This window comes from Leucopleurus acutus (genome assembly GCF_964270905.1).
Source record: "Leucopleurus acutus genome assembly, chromosome: 16".
NCBI lineage: Eukaryota > Metazoa > Chordata > Mammalia > Artiodactyla > Delphinidae > Leucopleurus > Leucopleurus acutus.
In genome coordinates, this window is record NC_139158.1 from 1,722,109 (window position 1) to 1,740,937 (window position 18,829).

The window sequence follows — 18,829 nt, forward strand, 5'->3', positions numbered from 1 at the left end:
CAGGCCCCTTCTCTGTCCCCAGGCTGCTCCCTGCACAGCCCACTGCCCACACACAGCCCTGCAGCACACCGCACACTGAAAATACTGGTTCTGGGCGGGGGTGGGGGGTAAACCCGGGCTGGTGGGGGGCCCTCTGCCCCCCTTTCCTCCCCCAGGCACCAGCCCCGCTCTGCCCCCAGCTCTCCTGCCCACGGCCCACAGTGTACCGTGGGCCTGCCTGGGCCTCAGTCTCCTCCTCTGGGGGGCGGGCTGGGCTCCCGCGTTTCGAAGGGCCTTGCGTCCCCCCCCCCCCCCCCCCCGTTGGGAGCGTCTGGTTTATGCCCCTGCCCACCGCACCCCAGTCCCATTCTCCCTGTGGCAGGAGGAGGGGAAGTGGAGGTGCGGGGGCTACTTCAGCAGCCCTGGGGGCTCCTGGCCGGAGGCGGGGTTGTGCCGCAGGCCAGGCCTCCTCTCACCCGCTCAGGCTCTGCACAGGGTGCGGCTGCGTCCTGTCAGTCTGTCCATGCTCCTAGGCCACCAGGGCCTGGCCATCCCACCCCCACTGCAGAGAGGAGGAGCCGGGCTGGTGGGGGGAGGGGGAAGGAGGGCCAGACCTGTTAACAAGCTTCTTCCCAGCCCCCACCCGCCTTAGCTCCCCAGGCCCTTCCCAGGCGGAAAATTCAATTAGTTTCGAGCAACTGCTTTGCTGAAGAACCAGAGAAAAGGGGCAGGAGAGAAAGCGGATCCCCGGCGGCTGGTGTGTGTGTCAGGGGCATGGGAGAGGGGGGACATGGGCGGCAAACAGCCCGCTTAGGTGTTTCTGCTGAGCCTCTGTTCTGTGTGTCTCTAAATGCGACTCTCTGTGTGATCATGGGTCCCTGGGTCCCAGCGTGCCCACGTCTGCTCCCTGCGCAAACACAGCCTTCACAGCCCTCGGCACCCCGACGTGTGCCCCCCACCTCAGCCATGACTGCAGACCCCCGCCCTGTGTCCACTCCAGGCTCCGGGTTCTTGAGGGAGGAGGCCTGGGGAGCGGCGCACACAGAAGGGTAAGAGGTCCCCCGCCCCCCGCAAACTGCATCCTGCTCACCTCCCACTCACAGTGTGTGGTGTGCCCCCACTTCCATCTCCACACTGACCTCTTGTCCTGTTCTCGGATGCTCTAGCCTCCTAACCACAGGGCCTTTGCACATACCATCCTCCCATGCCTGGCAAGCCTCCCCTGCAAGAAGCTTGCCCCAGTGTGGGTCAGTCCTTTTCACTCTCCCATCATCCCTGGCTTCACAGCAAGCAGCCAAAGGTCTCCCTCTGCGAGGGAGTGGGGAGCAGACCTGTTTGGATCTTTCTCTGTCCTGGTGCTCAGCATGGGGCCTAGCACACAGCAGGTGCTCAAGTAACATCGGCTGAGTGAATGAAGTACCAGGCCCACGCAGGAGTTTAGAAAACAGTGAGTCCTGCAGCAGACACACCCATCTCTGCTGGCGAACTCCTATGCACCCTGCTATGGCCTGGCTTCCAGGACCCCCTCCTCCAGGATGTCCAGAGCGCTCTGAGGACCAACAAGAAGGAGCATCGCATCTTAGCCCTCAGCCTGGGACCCACTATTCCTTGTCTCTGGCCCACGGTCTTCCTTTACCCACCCAGGTAGCCCTTTATGGCAGGCCTCCAACGTCACCAGAGTGCACGATGGGGGCGGGGTGGCCCTTCATCCTGGCACCCCTGGCCCCACTGTCCAGCTGGACTTCTCCCTCCTGCCTCCCTCCTGCTCCCCACTCAGTGCCAGGGCCTCCCTGAGCCCTGCGTGGGGGGTGGAGAGGTGCCCACCTGAGCCGGGAGCACAGCGGGTAGGCATGACGTGGAGCTGCTGGGGGACCGCGTGGGGGGAGGGAGTGCTGCCCCTCTAAGCACTTCCTCGTGGGGACCCCTAGTACTGCCAGGGGAGGGGTCCCTGCCGCAGGTCCGCGGTGGGGTGCGGGCCCCAGGGCCTGCTAGGGAACAAGGGAGGTTTGGGAAGGCAGATGTGGGGAGGGGCCCGTGTGGAGGAATGTGGGCTGGCCCCTCCTGGTTCCCCCGAGGAGGGACAGAGGCAGATGGCAGCTGGGGGCCTGAGAAAGGAGGGGGAGGCCCGGCCAGCCCGGCCTGAGTCTCTGATGGGCGCCTATGGCCCCTCCTTGGGATCTATGGGGGACGCAGCCTTCTCAAGTTCCCGGCCCCCTACCCTTTGCCAGCTGTGTGCAGCTGGGGCCTCGCCCAGAGAAAGCCAACGCTGGTGGGGGGGCGGGGGACCCAGGGCTGCACACGGGCTTCCCCACCAGGGCCTCGGGCCATCTGTGACCTACTGTGTCTGTCATCAGCAAAAGGGGTGACCTGTGAGCCAAGCCCAGGGCTAGGCAGGGCTGAGGCCTGGGTACAGCGGAGCAAGGCCCTGAGCCTCAGTTTCCCCGCGATTGTACCTCCAGCTCCTTTCCCCCCGAGGGCACCTCACCACCTCCTGAGGAGACAGGGCGAAGCCCTCGACCCTCTCCCCATGCTGGGATGCGGGGCTCAGGCTTGGGACACACCCAGTGCCGGGAAGCGAGCTTTGCCTGCAGGGGCCGATGCAGAGAGCCGGCCTTCTCCTGAGCCCCGCCCTCAGGCTCCCCACACCCCCAGTGCCCTTGCCCACCACCAGCCCACTTTGCAGACAGGGAGACTGAGGCCTCAAGGCGCCCGCTGCCCAGAGCCACCCTGCCCCAGAGCCCTGGGTCCTGCCCAGAGCCTGGAGGGAGGGGGCCGCCACATGCCTGTACTCCCCCTGTCGACAGGGGCTTAGACACCTGTCCAGCCCCCCACCCCGCTCCGCGGGGGCCGCCCCAGCATTTCTGCACATCTCCACGTGCAAGGGGCTTTCCCCGCTCAGTGAGTGGGGGGAGGGCGGTTTCTCCACCACCACCACCACCACCGCCCCTGACACGGTTCCCGCCAGATTTCCTCCAGTCTGACCTCACAGACGGTCTCCGCGCTGCTGAGGGCCGTCCTGGGAACGGGCTGGGTGCCGTGGCAGGTCACTCGAGTGCATTTTCGGGACTGGCTCAGGGCTGGAGATGCCCCGGTGTTCAGAGCCGGCAGCCTGGGGTAGGGTGTGGGAGAGGCTGGGAGATAGAGGACAGAGCCCTGCCGAGGGGCCAGGGCAGGGGGTGCCCCAGGGGAAAGGGCCAGGGTGACGGGAGGGCACAGTGCTCCCAGTGGCCAAGGCCAGCCCTGAGACGGCCTCCCAGTGAGGGGACAGGTCACTTCTGAGCTGGAGACAGAGCTGAGACGAGGGCAGGCGGCCACGGCCCACACCTGTCCCCACTGCTCCGTCCGGTGTCCCCTCCAGCCCTGAAGTCTGCAGCTCAGGCCAGCACCTCAGACCACGTCTCTGACTCCCGTCAGCCAAGGCCCAGCAGACCCTGTCCAGTGGGTGTCTGGCCAGGGAACTCTTAGCCCGCCCAGGCCCGGGCGTTCCTGCCAGGACTGTGCACACGGCAGGGCTCAGCTGTGGAGGAAGCAGGGCAGGAAGGTGGGAGCTCATCCTCGCGCTGGCCCAGCACCTGCCCCCCGCTTACCCACCCCACCAGCTCAAGGGGCCCCCCCTCCTCCCTGGCTGCCTCCTTTAAGGGTCCGACAGGGCTTTTCAGGGCTGACTGATGGCAGGTCTGGATTTCCATGTCAATGGGCCGCCTGGTAAGCTGGTTAACAAGCCCCCAGCCCCATTGAGGAGTCTGTGGGGAGGTGTTAACACAAGCTCCATTCTCCGGGGCTCCGTGGCCCTGTGGTTGCCATGGTGCCCTGCGTGGCCTTTTGGGCCACGGCTAATCCTTTCCCTGGGCCTTTCATCCTGGCCGTCCCACCCCCAGGCTGGTCGCTGGTGACTCGGCCATGCCCAACAAGGCTGGTTTCTCTGCCGGGGTCAGAGGAGGCCATAAATCCAGCCCCCTGTCCCCCAGCCGCCTGGCCCCGTCCCTGTGTCCCTGGCATTGTCTCTACGTCCCCAGCCCTCCCCCTCTGGGAACTCCAGTGGCGGGAAGGGAGCGTGTGCCAAGTGGTCAGCTCCTGTCCGGGGGAGTGGAGGGTCCCCAGGCCCATCCTTGGCCCTGTCCTCTGCTTGTCCAGCCTCTCAGCTGCATCCTCATCTCTGTGTTCCCTTCCCCTGGGCTCCCCCACCTTCAGCCTGGCCTCCGTGCTGTTCCCGGCATGTGCCAGGCCCGCTCCTGCCCCAGGCCCTTTGCTCCAGCTGTCTGTTTTCTTGTCTGGAATGTCCTTCCCTAGATGTCTGCGGTGCTCCCTCTGCCCACTCACTTTCTCCATGAGGCCACAGCCCTGCCCCTCCCGATTCCTGCACCAGCTCTGTTTTTCCTGGAGCCTCGTCCCTTCCAACACGCCTTGAGCAGCATCGGGTCCTCCCCGCTCCAGAATGCCAGCCCCGTGAGGGCAGCGACCCAGCACCATGGACGGGCCTGGCTCATGGCAGGGAGTGGATGCTCTGCAGGAAAGGATGGGGAACTCTCAGCTCAGAGAGGGGCAGTCTGAGCCCCAGGGATGCACAGCTCAGGAGGTGGGCAAGGTCCCAAGTCTGGGCCGTTCCGACGGCACGCTGGAGGGCTTCACTGTCCCATCTACCTCCTGGAAGCAGAATCTCTCCACAGAGACCTCCCTGCAGCATCCTCTCTCCGCAGCAGACAGAATCCTGGAGTCCTGCAATTCCAGGATTCAATTAGCCCGGCTGCTAGCCCCTTGCTTGTCTCCCCACGGCCCCTCTCCTGCCTAGCTTCTGCTTGCATGCATCCAGCAATGGGAAGCTCACCACCTGGGTGGTGCAGCTGCGGAGAAGGTGCCTCTTTGCACAGGTATGCTCCCAGTTCTGGGTTCCAGCTCAGATGGCAGGGAAGCTCATCTTGGATGGACCTTGCCAGGGGCTCCTGTCTTGTGGTACATGGGTGACCGCTCCCTGGCTGGGCCGTGGATGAGTGGCTATCAGCAAGGATTCAGGCCTGATAGGTCCTGAGCATCCCCTGAAATTGGCCCATCTCTCGTCACCCTTCCTTCCACAGCCGGGCCCTGGGCCTCTGTCGCTCTCTGAACCTCACGACAATCACGTGAGGCAGGAAGGACTGGAAATCGCTCCATTTGACAGCTGAGAAAACTGGGTCTTAGGAGGAAAGGTCTGGAGCCTCCTGTGGGGAGACAGAGCCTGCCTTCTGACCCCAGGGCCTCTCCCTAGGTCCTGTGGCCAAAGGGGGCGACAGCCCAGTCTCAGCGCCTCTCGCTGAGGGACCTCACGGGACGAGGCAGCTTCCCGAGCCCCCACGTACTTACTGAGTGTGAGACGCGTGCGACCCAGGCCCGGACCCTACTCCCACCCCCACCCCCGCAGGGCTCTCGGCTCCCAGGGGCCACAGGGCCGACTAGGGGGCCGCCTACCCAGATTCCTGCCCCGCACCAGCCTGGCTGGGGGCAGCCGCAAAGGTGGAAGCCGTCTGTAGGAGGCCCAGGCGGCGCTGGGGCTGAGCGGACCGCTGTGCAAAGGTGGGGGTGAGGGTGGCAGCTGGGCAGGGCCCCCAGGAAGACGGGCACTAGCGATGGAGGCCGAAGCTCGGAGCGTGTAGTTAGGGGTTCAGTGAGGAAAGCCAGCTGCGGGACGGCTTGGGGGCCTTGAGAGCCTGTGGCCCACGTGGGAGATGCCCCGTCCGCCTCAGTTTCCTCACCTGTCGCAGGGACTGCGGAGGGGAAAACTGCCTCCCCCCGTCCCCCAAAGGTGGGAGCGGGTGTCGGGGCCCGAGAGGAGGAGGGGGGAGCACGGGCTGGGGAGCCTCTGTCTGCAGCGTGTAGGCGGGAGCCGGATTCCGGAACTCCCCAGGGAGACTGAGGAAGCTCCAGCTCGGCTGCCATTGGCTGTGCTGCCGGGGGCGGGGCCGGGGGCGGGGCCGTCCCCACCCTGCACTTCCTGCCCCGCACGCCTCCCGGAGGCCCTCGGCGGACAGGTCGTGGGGGTCAGCACCTCTTGCCGTCCGGGAGCCGTCTCAGCCCGGAGAGGACCAGAGGCTTGCAGGCGAAAACCGGGACCGTCCGGGGGACGCATGAGTGAACGAAGGTCCCAGCGGGGTGCAGGGCAGAGGGACAGCCCTGGAGGAGGCGCGGGGCGCGGGCACGGGCTGCACCTGGGGGCAAACTCCAGCTTCAGTAGCCTCTCCCACCCCCTGCCAAGTCCAGCCTTGGGGTGGAGGTGGCAGAGCCAGCGGCCCTCACCGCAGCCCCCCTGGACGCTGGCGCTCACAGAGGATGTCCCAGGCCCCGGTGGGGGGCACGGGGGCACATGGGTCTTCTGCCGTGTGGGCGCCCGCAGCCTGGAGCAGTGCTGGTCGGCGAGCCAGAGTGGGCCCGGCCGCCTGGGAACCCGCCCAGCTTCGCGCCGGCAGGGGCCCGAGACCCCCACCCGCCAGCTCTGCTTTCCTCCATCCCCCCAACCCCGGGCCAAGCCCCCAGCCCAGGCCACCCAGCGGCTCCTCGACACCAACCAAAACTGTGGTGCCCTGGTTGAGAGGGTCCGCCTTCTCTGGCCTCAGTCTCCTGACTTGCAGCATGTACGTAAAAGCAGCCACTGTGCGGGGCCCAGAGGAACCCCGTGAGGGCTCGGGCAGAGGGGGTCTCCTTGGAGAGCCGGGCGGAACAGGGGAGGCCACAGTCTCTGGGGTGAAGCGGATTTGGGGGTCACACTGCTGCTCACAACTTAAAAACATTCCCTGAGCGTAACCTCTGGCCTGGGCCCAGCGATTCCGCAGTGACCAAGACAAGACCAGGCTCTGAAGTTCGCAGTGCAGCAGGGCCGGCCTGACAATGACCATGGTGACGGTGGCAATAGCAACATGGGCCTGTTACTGCCCTCCCCGTGTGCCAGGCCTTGTGGTCAGCTCACGTATCCTCACAACACCCTTTGAAGCAGGCTTCCTCGTTGCTCCCACTTTACAAGCTGAAGAAACTGGGGCACGGAGACGTTGAGGGGCTCGCCTGGGGCCTCCCAGCTGGTAATTAGCAGAGCGAAGACTCAGAGCCCAGCAGCGTGACTCCAAGAGACAGGTGAGCTGGGTGACCTGGAGCAAAGCCCTTAGGCCCCCTCGCAGCCTCAGTTTCCCCAAACTCCCTGGCTTGAGGTGAGGTCCCACCCATCACACCCAGGGCAGGTCTGGCCCAGGCAGAAGTAGGAAGTGGCCGGCAGCGCGTCCTGGACGCAGGCTCGGATGGCTCTCAGGCTGTGGGACCCCCTCTGCCCCGATCCTCCCTTTCAGTACCTGTGAGATGAGATCGTGACCCTGACCCCCCAGGAAGGACCGGGCGGCTGAGGAGCGCAAGGCCCTCATCAGGGGAGGTTTCCGGCTCTCCATCTGGCCACCTGTAGCCGGCAGCCCACCCCACTCCCCTGAGCCGCTGAACCCCCTAGCCAGAGCAGGCTAGGGCTGCAGAGCCAGCAGCGGGCGTGGACCGTGCCCTGGGGGACGGCACAGAGGTCGTGGGAAGGGGCGGCGAGGGAGGTCCCTGTGGACACACCTGGGCGGCCCAGCCTCCGGGGGGACGTGGAAGATGGCATCAGAGCCGGCCTGGCCCCCCCGAAGCCAGACGGCCCCCCCGCCCGCCGTCCTTGCTGGCGCCCCTGGGGAGTGACCCTCCCCCTGGCTCCACAGAGGCGAGGATGGGATGAGGCAGAGGAACCGGCTGTGCGGGACACCTGAGCCCGTTGACCAGGCCTCCCAGGGGGCGGCCGCCGGGGGGCTGGGAGGCTGAGACGTGGCCCGTTCCCACCGCCTGCCCCCAGAGGGCCTGGGAGGAAGCAGGTCAGCAGGTGGTGGGCCAGCTGGGACCTAGGCCTGCCTCGACCCACTTCTACTGGTCAGGGGAGACCAGGCCAGGCCCCTCCTGGCCTCAGTTTCTGTATCTGTGACCAGGGACATTGTCCTGCCCCTCCCAGGTCCCTGGGAGCAATACAGATGTGCAGGATCCTTACCCCGTGTTACACTTGGGAGGCTGAGACCGGAGCAGGGTGTCTCCAGGGGGGCCCCGTGGAGTTCCCAGCTCTGCTGCTGCAGGGCCAGCGCCCAGGGCCAAGGAAGCCACGCTCGGCATGGGTGCCCACAGACCCAGCTTCAGTCCCGGCTGGGCGAGCTCAGAGCCAAGCGTTCACTTGTTGTAAAAGGCACATTGGAAGATCAGCTGAGCCTGTGTCTCGGCACGGTGATTACAGGTGGAAGCCGCCTTCCGCCGGTGGGGCAATCGCAGGCGGCAAGCTCTGGGCCTCACTGGCCCAGGGCCTGGTGGCCACTCACCCAGCACTCATGCCCAGACCTGAGGCTGAAAGAGAAACGTCCTGCTAGGGGGAGGCCCAGCAGAGCGCCGGCCGTTAAGGGGTTGTCGGCCCATCTGCATGTGCCCCTCTGTCCTTATGTGGGGCAGGTGCCTGGGGCCCCCAGAACCAGCCGGGGGCACAGGGGCAAGGAGGCGCCTGTCTGTCCACCCATCCTGTGTGGAGGTGGGGGCCGCAGGCCACATTCCCGGTGGGCAGGCCTGGCACTGCCCGTTCTCCAAGCCACCATCCCCGCTTCCATCAGCTAGGCTCTCTGTCCCTGCTGATGCACACATGTCCAAGGGTGCCCTCCATGGCCCCGAGGCTGCCGTGAAGAAGTGCAGGGGCGCTGGCGTGGCCGTGAGGGAAGATGCAGCCTCCCAGATCCTTGACATTTAAGGGTGTACTGGGTTGAATGGTAGCCCCTCAAAAACATAGGTCCAACTCCTAACCCGCGGAACCTGTGAAGGCGACCTTATTTGGAGAAAGGGTCTTTGCAGATGTAATGAAGTGAAGGACACTGGGACAAGGTCATCCTGGATTTAGTGGGTCCTGAATCCAATGACAAGCATGGAGCGGTGCAGCCGCAAGCCGGAAGCGCCAAGACCGTGAACATTCCCCGCAGCTGGAGAGAGGCCTGAGCAGAGCCCCCGCGGAGCCTCCAGAGGGAACCAACCCTGCCACACCTTGACCTCCGGCTTCTGGCCTCCAGAGCTGGGAGACAATAAGTACTTGTTGTTTTAAGCCAAGTTCATGGTCATTTATTACAGCAGCCCTAGGACACTAACACAGGAGAAAGGGGGTTCTGAAGAGGCTTATCTCCCAGAACCTGGGTGGGCGTGGACAGTGGTAAGGGCCTGGGAGAAGGCCCGGCCGGGGGACCGCTTGGGCAAGCCCTCCCTGACACCTTCCATGGACATGAAGGGCTGCTCCACAGACCCCTGAACCCTGGCTTGGGTTTTCAGCTCAGGTGGGCTGTAGGGTGATCTGGGATCAGCCGTCCAGGTACAAGTGTGACTGCCACCGTCCCAAGGGTCCTGAGCTGGGAGGTGGGCTCCCCAGGGTCCAGCTGCATCCTTCCAGAGCTGCTGCGTGCCCATAAGCAAATTCTGCCTGTCTCGGGGTCCCCGACCACTCCTTAGGGCAATAAGAACTCGGGGAGTATGTCTCCTGGGGTCCCCGGGCTCTCAGGGAAGCAGCGGTTCAGCCCAGGAGGTGCTGGGGGGACGTCGAGAGGGCCGAGTGTCCGCCTGCCCTGAGGTACCGCACTCAGGCCCCCAGGGCAGATGAAGGAGTCTCCCCACTCGCCCTGGGACAAGGCAGCTGGGTGACAGCCTGGAGGAAGAAATGGTAGAGGATTCGGATGAACTCTGGGGGAAGCTGACTCAGCCTCCAGAAGCCCCACTTCTCCAGGCAGCGCCTTCCTGATGGGGGCCAACCTTCCGTCCAAAGCCGTCGCCACCGGCAGGACAGGAAGCACGTGGCGCAGGCCACACCCCAGCCCCGGCCCCTGCCCAGCACTCTGGCCTGGCCTCGGCCTCCCACCTTGCCCCGGCCACCTCTCTGGGGAACACGGCTGAGGCCGGCCCAGCCCATCTCCTCCTTCCCGAGTCTGCAGCTGCGCCGGAGGAAGGAGGCCACGCAGGCCGCCGGGGCCAGCTCTGGGCGCGTGTACACGCAGACACACGTGTCCCCGGTGCCCGGCCATACGCTGGCCAGCTGGCACGTGCAAACCTGGAGCCTCCACGGCCCCTACCCCCAGCCAGCGCACACAGGCCCACCGCACGTGTGAAGGCACGCACGCATCAGCACACGTGTGTCTGGGGCACTCAGAGGAGTACAGCTGGGCCTCTCTCTGCCAAACTGTGCACCGTGGCCCTGAAAAGCAGGTCCTCAGGACCACAGCTGGGGAAGGGGGATGGTGACGGAGACGCGGCGTGTTTGGGCCCGGCGGCTGAGGCATCCCGCTCATTTCGGCCCTACTCATTCCCACACTTGATTCTTCAAGGAGGAAACACGAGACCTTGCAGTTAGGACCTGAATTTGTCAGCCTGTGGTCTCCTGCTTCCTCCTCACCACCAGCAGGGACTGACCTGTGACTGTGTCAGCCAAGGATGAGCCTTGCAATCTGAGCGGGGGGCTGGGGGAGGACATCGGGTGAGAAGAGGCTGAAGAAAGCCTTGGGAGAGGTAGGGAGGGCCTGGGGACAGTGCCACGGCGGCTGTGCACGTGTGTGCGCGTCGTGCACTGAGCAAGGATAAACGATTGCTCTGCTCCCCAAGCTGCAGAGAAGAAGCACCTTTTCCCGTGCAGTGGCCCTAAGGTTCTAAGGACCCAGTGTGTACACACCTTTAGCCTGCGTGGCCGGGGCCGTGTTTCCCCGAGCCCCCGTGTTGATGCAGGGCCGTGTGTACATGTGTGTATGTGCCGGCGTGTGCTCCTACCCGGGAGGATGCCCAGTCAGCCCCCAGGCCAGGCTCCCGTGGGCAGGGCGGCACATCCCTGTCTGGTCCAGGATGCTGCGGTTCCCACGCTGTCACAATGGCCACACAACCGGGTCCCCCGCCCCCAGGGGACGGAACCTAATCTCAGCCTATTGAAGACCTGAAAGCCGTGGCCCCTGCCCTGAGCCAGCAGACGGCCCCGCCCGGGACACCTGATCCACCGCTGCCCTCGCCTCAAAGGGGGACACTGCCCCCCCAGGGTCCCCCGCCCCTCCGGCATAGACGGGGAGAAAAACTGGGTCGCTGGGATAGAGTGACAGCAATGGCAGGCAGGGACAGGGCAGGGGTGGGGGGTGGGGGGTGGGGGGTGGGGCCCCCCCAGGCGCAGCCAGTCCCTGAGGATGCTCTAGGCCTGAAGAAGATCTGCCCCAGGGCACCCAGCCCTGCGGGGGCAGGGGACTGGCCTCAGATCACCAAGGAGGGGCTCTAGTTCGGCAGCCAGCTGAGAAGAGAGAGAAGCCACCTGCCTAAGACCCCACACTGGGTTGGGGACAGAGCCAAGGCTGGGGACCCTCCCTTGTCCCACCTAGAGGGGTGCCCCTGGGCTATGCTGCAGGCCGGGGGTCTGGGGCCTGGGTCTGGGCATAGCTCAGGCCACCTGCCCCCGCACCTCCTGGGCCAGGCCAGCCAGCAGCCCGGGCCTGGGTATGTCCACCTCCTATTCGGTCTCCTGGCGGGACAGAACTACCCAGGGGCAGCCAGGGAGAGTCAGACCTGGCCAGGAGCTCCTTCTGGGAGCAGCGTCTCAAACCGTCTCTGACCAAGTTCCGTTCACCACTGCCACCCTGTCTGTGCTCTGAGTACTGGGGCCTCCTGTAGACCCGTGCAGGGGAGGGGGCCCTGGAGCCTCAGCCCCCCAGGACTGCAGGATTTCCTGGGGTGCAGGAGACACACAGGAAGTGAAGCCCACAGATGCTCACCCTAAGGGTGGCTGCAGGTGCGAGCTGACTGCTCTGTGACTCTCAGGGCCTCCGTCTCCCCAGCTGTGAAATGAGACTTAGCTCTTTCAGGCTCTTCTAGCTCTTGGTACACCCAGCAAACCCAGCTCTGTCGCCTTGCCACTGTCACGTACTCTGGGTGCCAGGATGTGTGCTGGGGCTGGAGGGGACCCAGGATCGACAAGAAGGGAGTAAACCTGGAAGACTTCCCCAAGGAGGGGGCAGCTGAGCAGGGAGGCTGAGCTGGAGGTGGGGTGGGACACAGGCAAATGTGCCGGCTGGGAAAGCGGGAGGAACGTGGGTTGGCTGAGCCCCGGGGTGTGTAGGGGGCAGGCAGAGATGCTGGGATGTGGGCAGGCCGGCCCTCCCGAGAGGGTAGTGAATGGGGAACCAAGGAGGGTGTCGGGCCAGAGCGCCATTTCTAGGGTTCGGGGGCCACCCAAGGCCACGCTGCCAGCTCCGCGCTGCTCCGCAGCCGCCATTTCTAGGGTTCGGGGGCCACCCAAGGCCACGCTGCCAGCTCCGCACTCTGCTCCAGCGGAGTGGAGCATCTGGGGCTTGGGACTGGCCTGGAATTAGATCCACCTCCCACCCCAGGTGGCCAGGGAAACTGGGCCAGAGCGGTGCGTGGGCTCTGCCACGTGGTCCACAGGGTGGGCTGGCTTCAGCCCTGCCCCCGAACTTCGGTCCAACCGAGTCAGGTGCTTGAGAGGAGAAAGGGGCCACGGGGCCTTTGCAGGGCTGACATCACTGTCAAGCTGAGTGGCCCTCCAGCAGACCCCAGAGGTTGCCCGTGGGCCACCTACGGGCTCGCTCCTTCCCGCGGCTGCAGTGGGGAGAATCCTGACGTCCGCAGCGGTTGCTTGGCAAACATTCATGGTCACTGCAGCTGTGCCAAGCCGGGAGCCAGACCCTCCTCTCCGGGTGCACCAGGGTGGGGGTGTCAGACAGGAGGGCGCTCCGGGCACTGATCGGGCCCTCCTTTCCTGCTTCTCGGATGGCGGTGGTCCACAGCGCCACACCCGAGCGTGCTCTAGAACTGGGGTGGGGGCCCCGGGCAGACCACCGCACCCCAGCACTGTGTGACGCAGGTCAGCTCACTTCCCTTTCTGAGCCTCAGCTTCCTCATTTGCAAAATGAGACTGGGAGACACGCCCTACGCAGCCTGTGACCCCGCAGCCCCTCCACTTTCCTGCCTGCCCCCCTCCGCCGGCTCCCACCCCCCCGCAGCTGGCAGGGTGGACCAAGGTGCCCTCTCCTCAGGGCCTGGTTGGCAGCAGGCGGCACGGCCGAGGGGCTGTGGGCGGGGGTGGGAGCATTTGCACTTGAGGGCAGGGTCGGTGAGAAGCCCCCCGCGGCCTGGGCGCAGGAGCCGGGGCCCCAGGAGCTTAACCTGGCAGACACATCGGCAGTTCCGCCTGCTGCTTCTGTCAATACGAGCCTTCCTGTTTTGTAGATTAAACCTCGGCTGAGCAAACAGCTTGCAAGGAGGCCCCTCCGGGCCAGCTCCCCATCCCCGGCCTGTCCGGAGGCTGGAGCCACCTGGAGGCTGTGAGGGGTGGCAAGGCTGGGAGGGAGCCCCCTTCCCTGCGCCAGGCCCTGCACCACAGCCCAGGCCGCCCCCAACCCCCCCCCGGCCCCGCTGACCCCTGCCCAGGCCTCCACCGGAAGCCCCCTGTGTAATCCTTCCGCTCCGGGGCGGGCGCACTGTCCCAGCGGCCGGACTGCCGCGCCCTCTGCCCTCACATAACCTCCCGCAGGCAAAGGGGGAGCAAGTCGCTCCCTGAAGCCTCACTGCCGGGCACGTGCCACCCGGGGCGGACCCCGGGCCTGGCGGGAGAGCCCGCCCGAGCGCCCCGCGGGGGCCCGAGCCTGGAGAGACCTGTCATTTCACTGGCGATCGCTCCCCCTCAGCCTCTTGGCACTGTGGGCTGGAAAATTCTTTGTTTAGGGCCCGTCTGGCAGGTAGTAGGACGTTTAGTATCATCCCTAGCGTCTACTGACGAGCTCCACTAGTGCCTCCTGACCCCAGAGGTGTGACAACCAAAACTGTCTCCAGGCATTGCCAACTGCCCCCGGGGGCCAAAACCACCCCTAGTTGAGAACCCAGGGGCAAGCCCTGCAGACAGTGTACAGACAGCTAAACTGGGGCTGCAGAGGGAGGGCAGAGCCGCAGAGGCCTGGGCCTCCCTCTGATGCTGGCCTCAGCCCAGTCTTTGTCTGGTCCCCCTGGCCTCCCGCCTCCCTTCCCACCAGGGTCCACCCACCTCCAAGCAACCTGGCCCCGCCCTCTTCCGAAAATCTTCCCCAGACTCGGCTTTACTGTTGGCACAGGCTCCCAAGGAAGGGAGGAGGGAGCACGAAGGCCGACGTTGCCCCCAGATCCCTCCCAGCTTCCTTGCTCTCTGGCCGCAAGGACACAAGGCCCAGAGGGACAGACAGACAGATAGGGAGGCTCAGGGTTGACTTCTGGTGATTGAGCTGAACGGCGGGTTGCTTCTCCTCCTTTGATAAAGCAACCTAGACCACGCCCCTCTCGCTCACAAAACTTCTGAGGCTCCCCAGTGCCTCCCCAGCCCCTCCCCAGCCCCTCACCAGCCTGACCTCCTGAGCCTGGGTCCTGAGGCTCCTGTTCACCTCTCTCCAGCCTCAACTCCCACTACTGCTCTCCCCACACCCCCATCGAAACACACAACCTCTCCAGTCACCCGCGACTGCCTTCCCATCCACCTCCGCCTGCCCAAACCTTCAAGCTACAGGGTGACAGTCACCATCCTTTCCTGGAAGCCTCTCCTGAAGCCTTGTACCCCCAGCCGTGGCACAAGGTGGATTCACCCTTGCCCAGGCCCCTGGCACACTTGGACTTGACCCATCTTCCAGCCCCTACCACCCTCTGCCTGTTTGGGGAACATCTGGGTGCTGGAAGAATCCTCCCCAGGAGGCTGTGAGCCCCCTGGAACCAGGGGCTGTGTCTGAGTCACCTCCTACACTCCCCTGGAGCCAGAGCTGGGAATGGAGAATGCCCAGGGATGCTACTGGATGGGTGGGTGAACGGACAGCTGGATGGACAGACAGATAGAGGGGTGGATGGGTCCACGGTGGTGGCGTATCTCTCTGGGGCTGTGACTGCCGCTCCTGGGCGTGTACCTCCCCCCAAGCTTCCAGGGCAGCCCAGAATATCAAGGGATGCCACGTCCTCCCCCATGCCGGTGAGCAACAGGGAGGACAACGCCATCCCTGTTCCAGATGGAGGAGGGACCTGAGGTCAGGGAGAGAGGCAAGTTCAGGCTCACGCAGGAAGTGGCGCTCCCTGGGAGCCAAGACTCTGACCCCCGCTACCCCATCCGGCCCGGAGCCCCTCCTCCCACTGCTCCTGGGGTCTGGTCCCAACCACTTGGGCACAGGGTCATGACTGGGGCAGGGGATCGAGCCTGGAGCCTGGCAGGCACCAGCACAGCCACGGCTCAGCCCTGCCCAGCACAAGCTAGCCATTCTTGGGAAGACGAGGACCAGCTGGGGCACAGGGGCTCTGGTGTCTCCCTGGTGGGAGTCTGGCCCCCGCAGGACGTCAGTAATGGGTTCTGGCGGTGGGGCTCTGCCACTGGGGGCTGCAAATCAGATTAGCTCCGTCCAGCCCCGCGGCCCAGATGGCCCCAGCGTAGCCACCAGGAAGAAACACAGCTGCCAGCTCTAGGCCTGCCGCCCTCACTGTGTGCGCAAACCCTGGTCCCGGGGCTGAGACACCCTGACCTTCCCGTGGGGTCAAGGGCATCCTTTTTCCCCCTCTCTGGACCCCCGTGTCCCACGTGTGAGACCAATGGTTTGAGTGGGAACTTTTGAGGCCTTCCTGAGGTAGCACAGTGGGAAATGCCCATTTCCCAGTGCAGGGCAGACACGTAGCATGCGGTCATTTTCATGGGGGTCAGCTCTGCCCTGAGGCCCCATCCCCACTGCCAGCTCAGAGTTCAGTGGGCAGCCCTGCCAGGCCTCCTTTCACTCTGAGACCCACGTTCCCCTGAGCGGGAGGGGGCTGGGGGGGAAGAAGCGCTCTCTTGAGTCTCTGTATGTCCTCATCCATCCGTCCGTCCACACTCCCCGAAGACTTGTTCAGCCCTCCAGGCCAAGTCGGCCTGGCTGCTCTGACCACACCAGGCCCCCAGGTTCAGGCCAAAGGGCCAGAGGCCACCAGTGCTCATTGGTGCTATCCGTCTGCAGAGCACCAGCCCCCAGCCAGCCCAGGGTTGGCAGGGCGGGGCAGGTACCAGCTATATCTTTATTACAGATATCTCAGGATTGTAAAATCCTGAGACCTACAGAGAGAAGGGAACTGGCCCAAGACCACACAGAGCGTGGGCCGGGGGTGAGGGGCTGCAGGCAGAGCGAGCCGGCAGGCAGGGGGAACTGGGCCGGGTGCTCACTTGCAGCTGTAGGCTGTCTGTTCTCACGGGTGCGCTGCCACCCAGACCATCAGCTGCCGTCGCCTGCTGTGCCCCCTCCCTTCTGCGCTGAGCTTCTAAGCCAAACCCTCCCCATTGCCTCCCCTTCTGCCAGCACCGACTCTGCGTCCAGAAGCTTCTGGGCCACCGCGGGCATGCCACTCACTGCCCCTTAGGAAGCCCGCGGGCACCCTGGCATCTGGGGCTCCCACGCTGTCACTTTTCCTCGGACGCCCTGACTTCAGCCTTGAGGACAGGCTTCTCATGTCTGTGTCAGGTGGGGCAGCATGAGGCCCCTGCCCGGCTCCACCTGCCGGCCACCACCTCGTGGGGGTGGGGACTGTGCCTTCCTTCCCTCTCTGGGCTCTGCTGCTGGGTTGGGAAAGGCTGTTCCCGGGACACCGAGCAGGACTGCCTTGGATGACCCGCTTCGAGTTAATGGGTCACCCATTATGTCTCCTGGATCTTCCCGGGAAAGAGACACTCAGGGGAGGCCAGCCCCAAGGCTCCAGGAGCCGGTGGGGAAGGGGCTTCTAGAACCTGCTGGGGCTGATTCCATTTGCGGGAGGCCCCAGGATGAGCCCCATCCGGGAAAGGGGGCCTGAGCTCGGACGGGCACACAACACCTCCTCTGAGCTGACAGGGAGGCAAGGAGAGTCCCCTGGGTCCTCGCTGGTCATGTGGGCCTCCTGTCCTCGGCCACCTCTCCACCCAGCCTCGTTCGGCAGTTCTCAAGCCATTCTGCCACCCGGCTGCCCAGGAGCCCCACTCGGGGGCTGGTGGAGGGGCCGTGCCATGCCGAGCGGAGGTCGGCCGCCTAAGAGGCGCACACACCCATGTCCCCGAGCCAGAGGGCCAGACCGCCTGCTCGGCTGACTTACCGTCGGCACCTTCTAAGATGAACGACAATGGCGTCCTCGTGTTATGGGTGGTGAAACTGAGGCTCAGAGGAGGAATGTTCCAGGTCCAAGGTGATAAGCCCCGGGGCTGTGTCCCACACCTGGGGAGGACCCCGACACAGCCTCTCCCCCACCCCCCTTCCCAAGGACCCTAAGGCCTCAGGGGGTTTCCTGCCAACCTGCTCAGCCCTCCCCATCCCTTCCCTGGGTCCCCATTTCCTGTCCTGGGCCCAGCACCTCCTCCTCTCACCACCCCCCCTCCTCAGAGCTGTTTGGCCCAATGGGTCCCTGGAGGGAGCCTTTGGGTCTAGGGTGAGGGCAGGGGAGGGGAGTGCCTCAGGCTGGAGCTGAGCCTAGGGAAGGGGGCGGGGGTGGCTAGGCCGCCACCCCCCTACAGTTTTCAGACCTCAAGGAGTCACCACGAAATTCCATTCTCCTGACAGCAAAGAAATTGAATCACTCTTGCCAAAGCCCATGGCCCCCACAAGAATGCTGCAAAGCTTTGTCCTGCTGTTCCCAGACAGGAACTCACACCCAGGTCCCCGGACTCCCACCAAGCCTGGCTGCAGAGAGGTGCAGAAAACCTCCTGCCAGCCTCTACAGCGTGCCCCTGCCAGGCTGGGCCGCTGCCCCTCTCTACAGTTGTTCCTCCTCCTTGCTCCCCGAGTACAATGTAGCCTCAACTTGCTTTCTGTACAATGGGCACATCATGTCTGCTGTCTGGTGTGTCAAAGGCACAGCAGCCAGGACCATGTAGCACGAACTGGGGAGAAAGCAGGGACGCTCTGGGGTGCGGAGCAGGGGGTCCCGCCCCTTGGGGAGGGGCCATGGAGAGGTTGGCTCACAGAACCTCCTCAGGTGGGAGTGTGGGGTGGCACGGCTTCACGCTGCTGTCCCTCCTACCTCTTGCAGAATGCCCAGCCCCTAGTGGGTGCCACTTAATATGGGCGCCACTGACGGAATCCCAGGTACACGCACAGTTCATGCAAAGATTTGGGGGCTTGACGGTTTGGGGCTGTTAGAGAATGGGGAGGCATTGCAGGGAGTAGCAAGAAATGGAGCTGGGACCCATTTGGGAGGTACATGGACACGAGGGTAGGACTTGAACTCAGGGGCCATGGGAAACCATCAAAGATTTTGACCTGTGAGTGTGTGTGTGTGTGTGTGTGAGTGTGTGTGTGTGTGTGTGTGTCAGGGGCGTGGGGGTCTGATTAAGCTGTGTGGTTTCTGAGTGGAGAATCAATAGAGCAGGTAGACTGGGGGCAGGGAGACCAGGGTGGAGAGGAAGGTTGTGGAGGAGGCTGCCTCTCAAAATAGCCCAGAAATGGGATAGATAAGCATCGGTGGTGGGGCGAGGGAAATGGGGCACAGAGACCCTTCAGACAGGAGGCTGGAGCTGTGCTGGGGCTCAGCTGACCGTTTGGGGGTGGCCCACCCCGCCATCGGGTCCATTTCCCCCCAGCCGACTAGAGGCTCCCAGGCGGGGCTCTGGCCGATGGGGGAGGGGTTTATGGCAGGAGGTGACTCCATGGGAGTCTCGTCACTTGGGCACAGCCAGCACCATCTGCTCAGGCATCTGCCTGCCTGAGGTGGCGCCTGCTAATTACCTTGGGGGTGGGTACAGGAAGAGGCCTGGGAACTCCCATCCTCCACCGCACCCCATCCCAGAGGGGCAAGGGGTAGGGCCCCAGGGCCCTGAGAACAAATGCGCCAGGCGAGA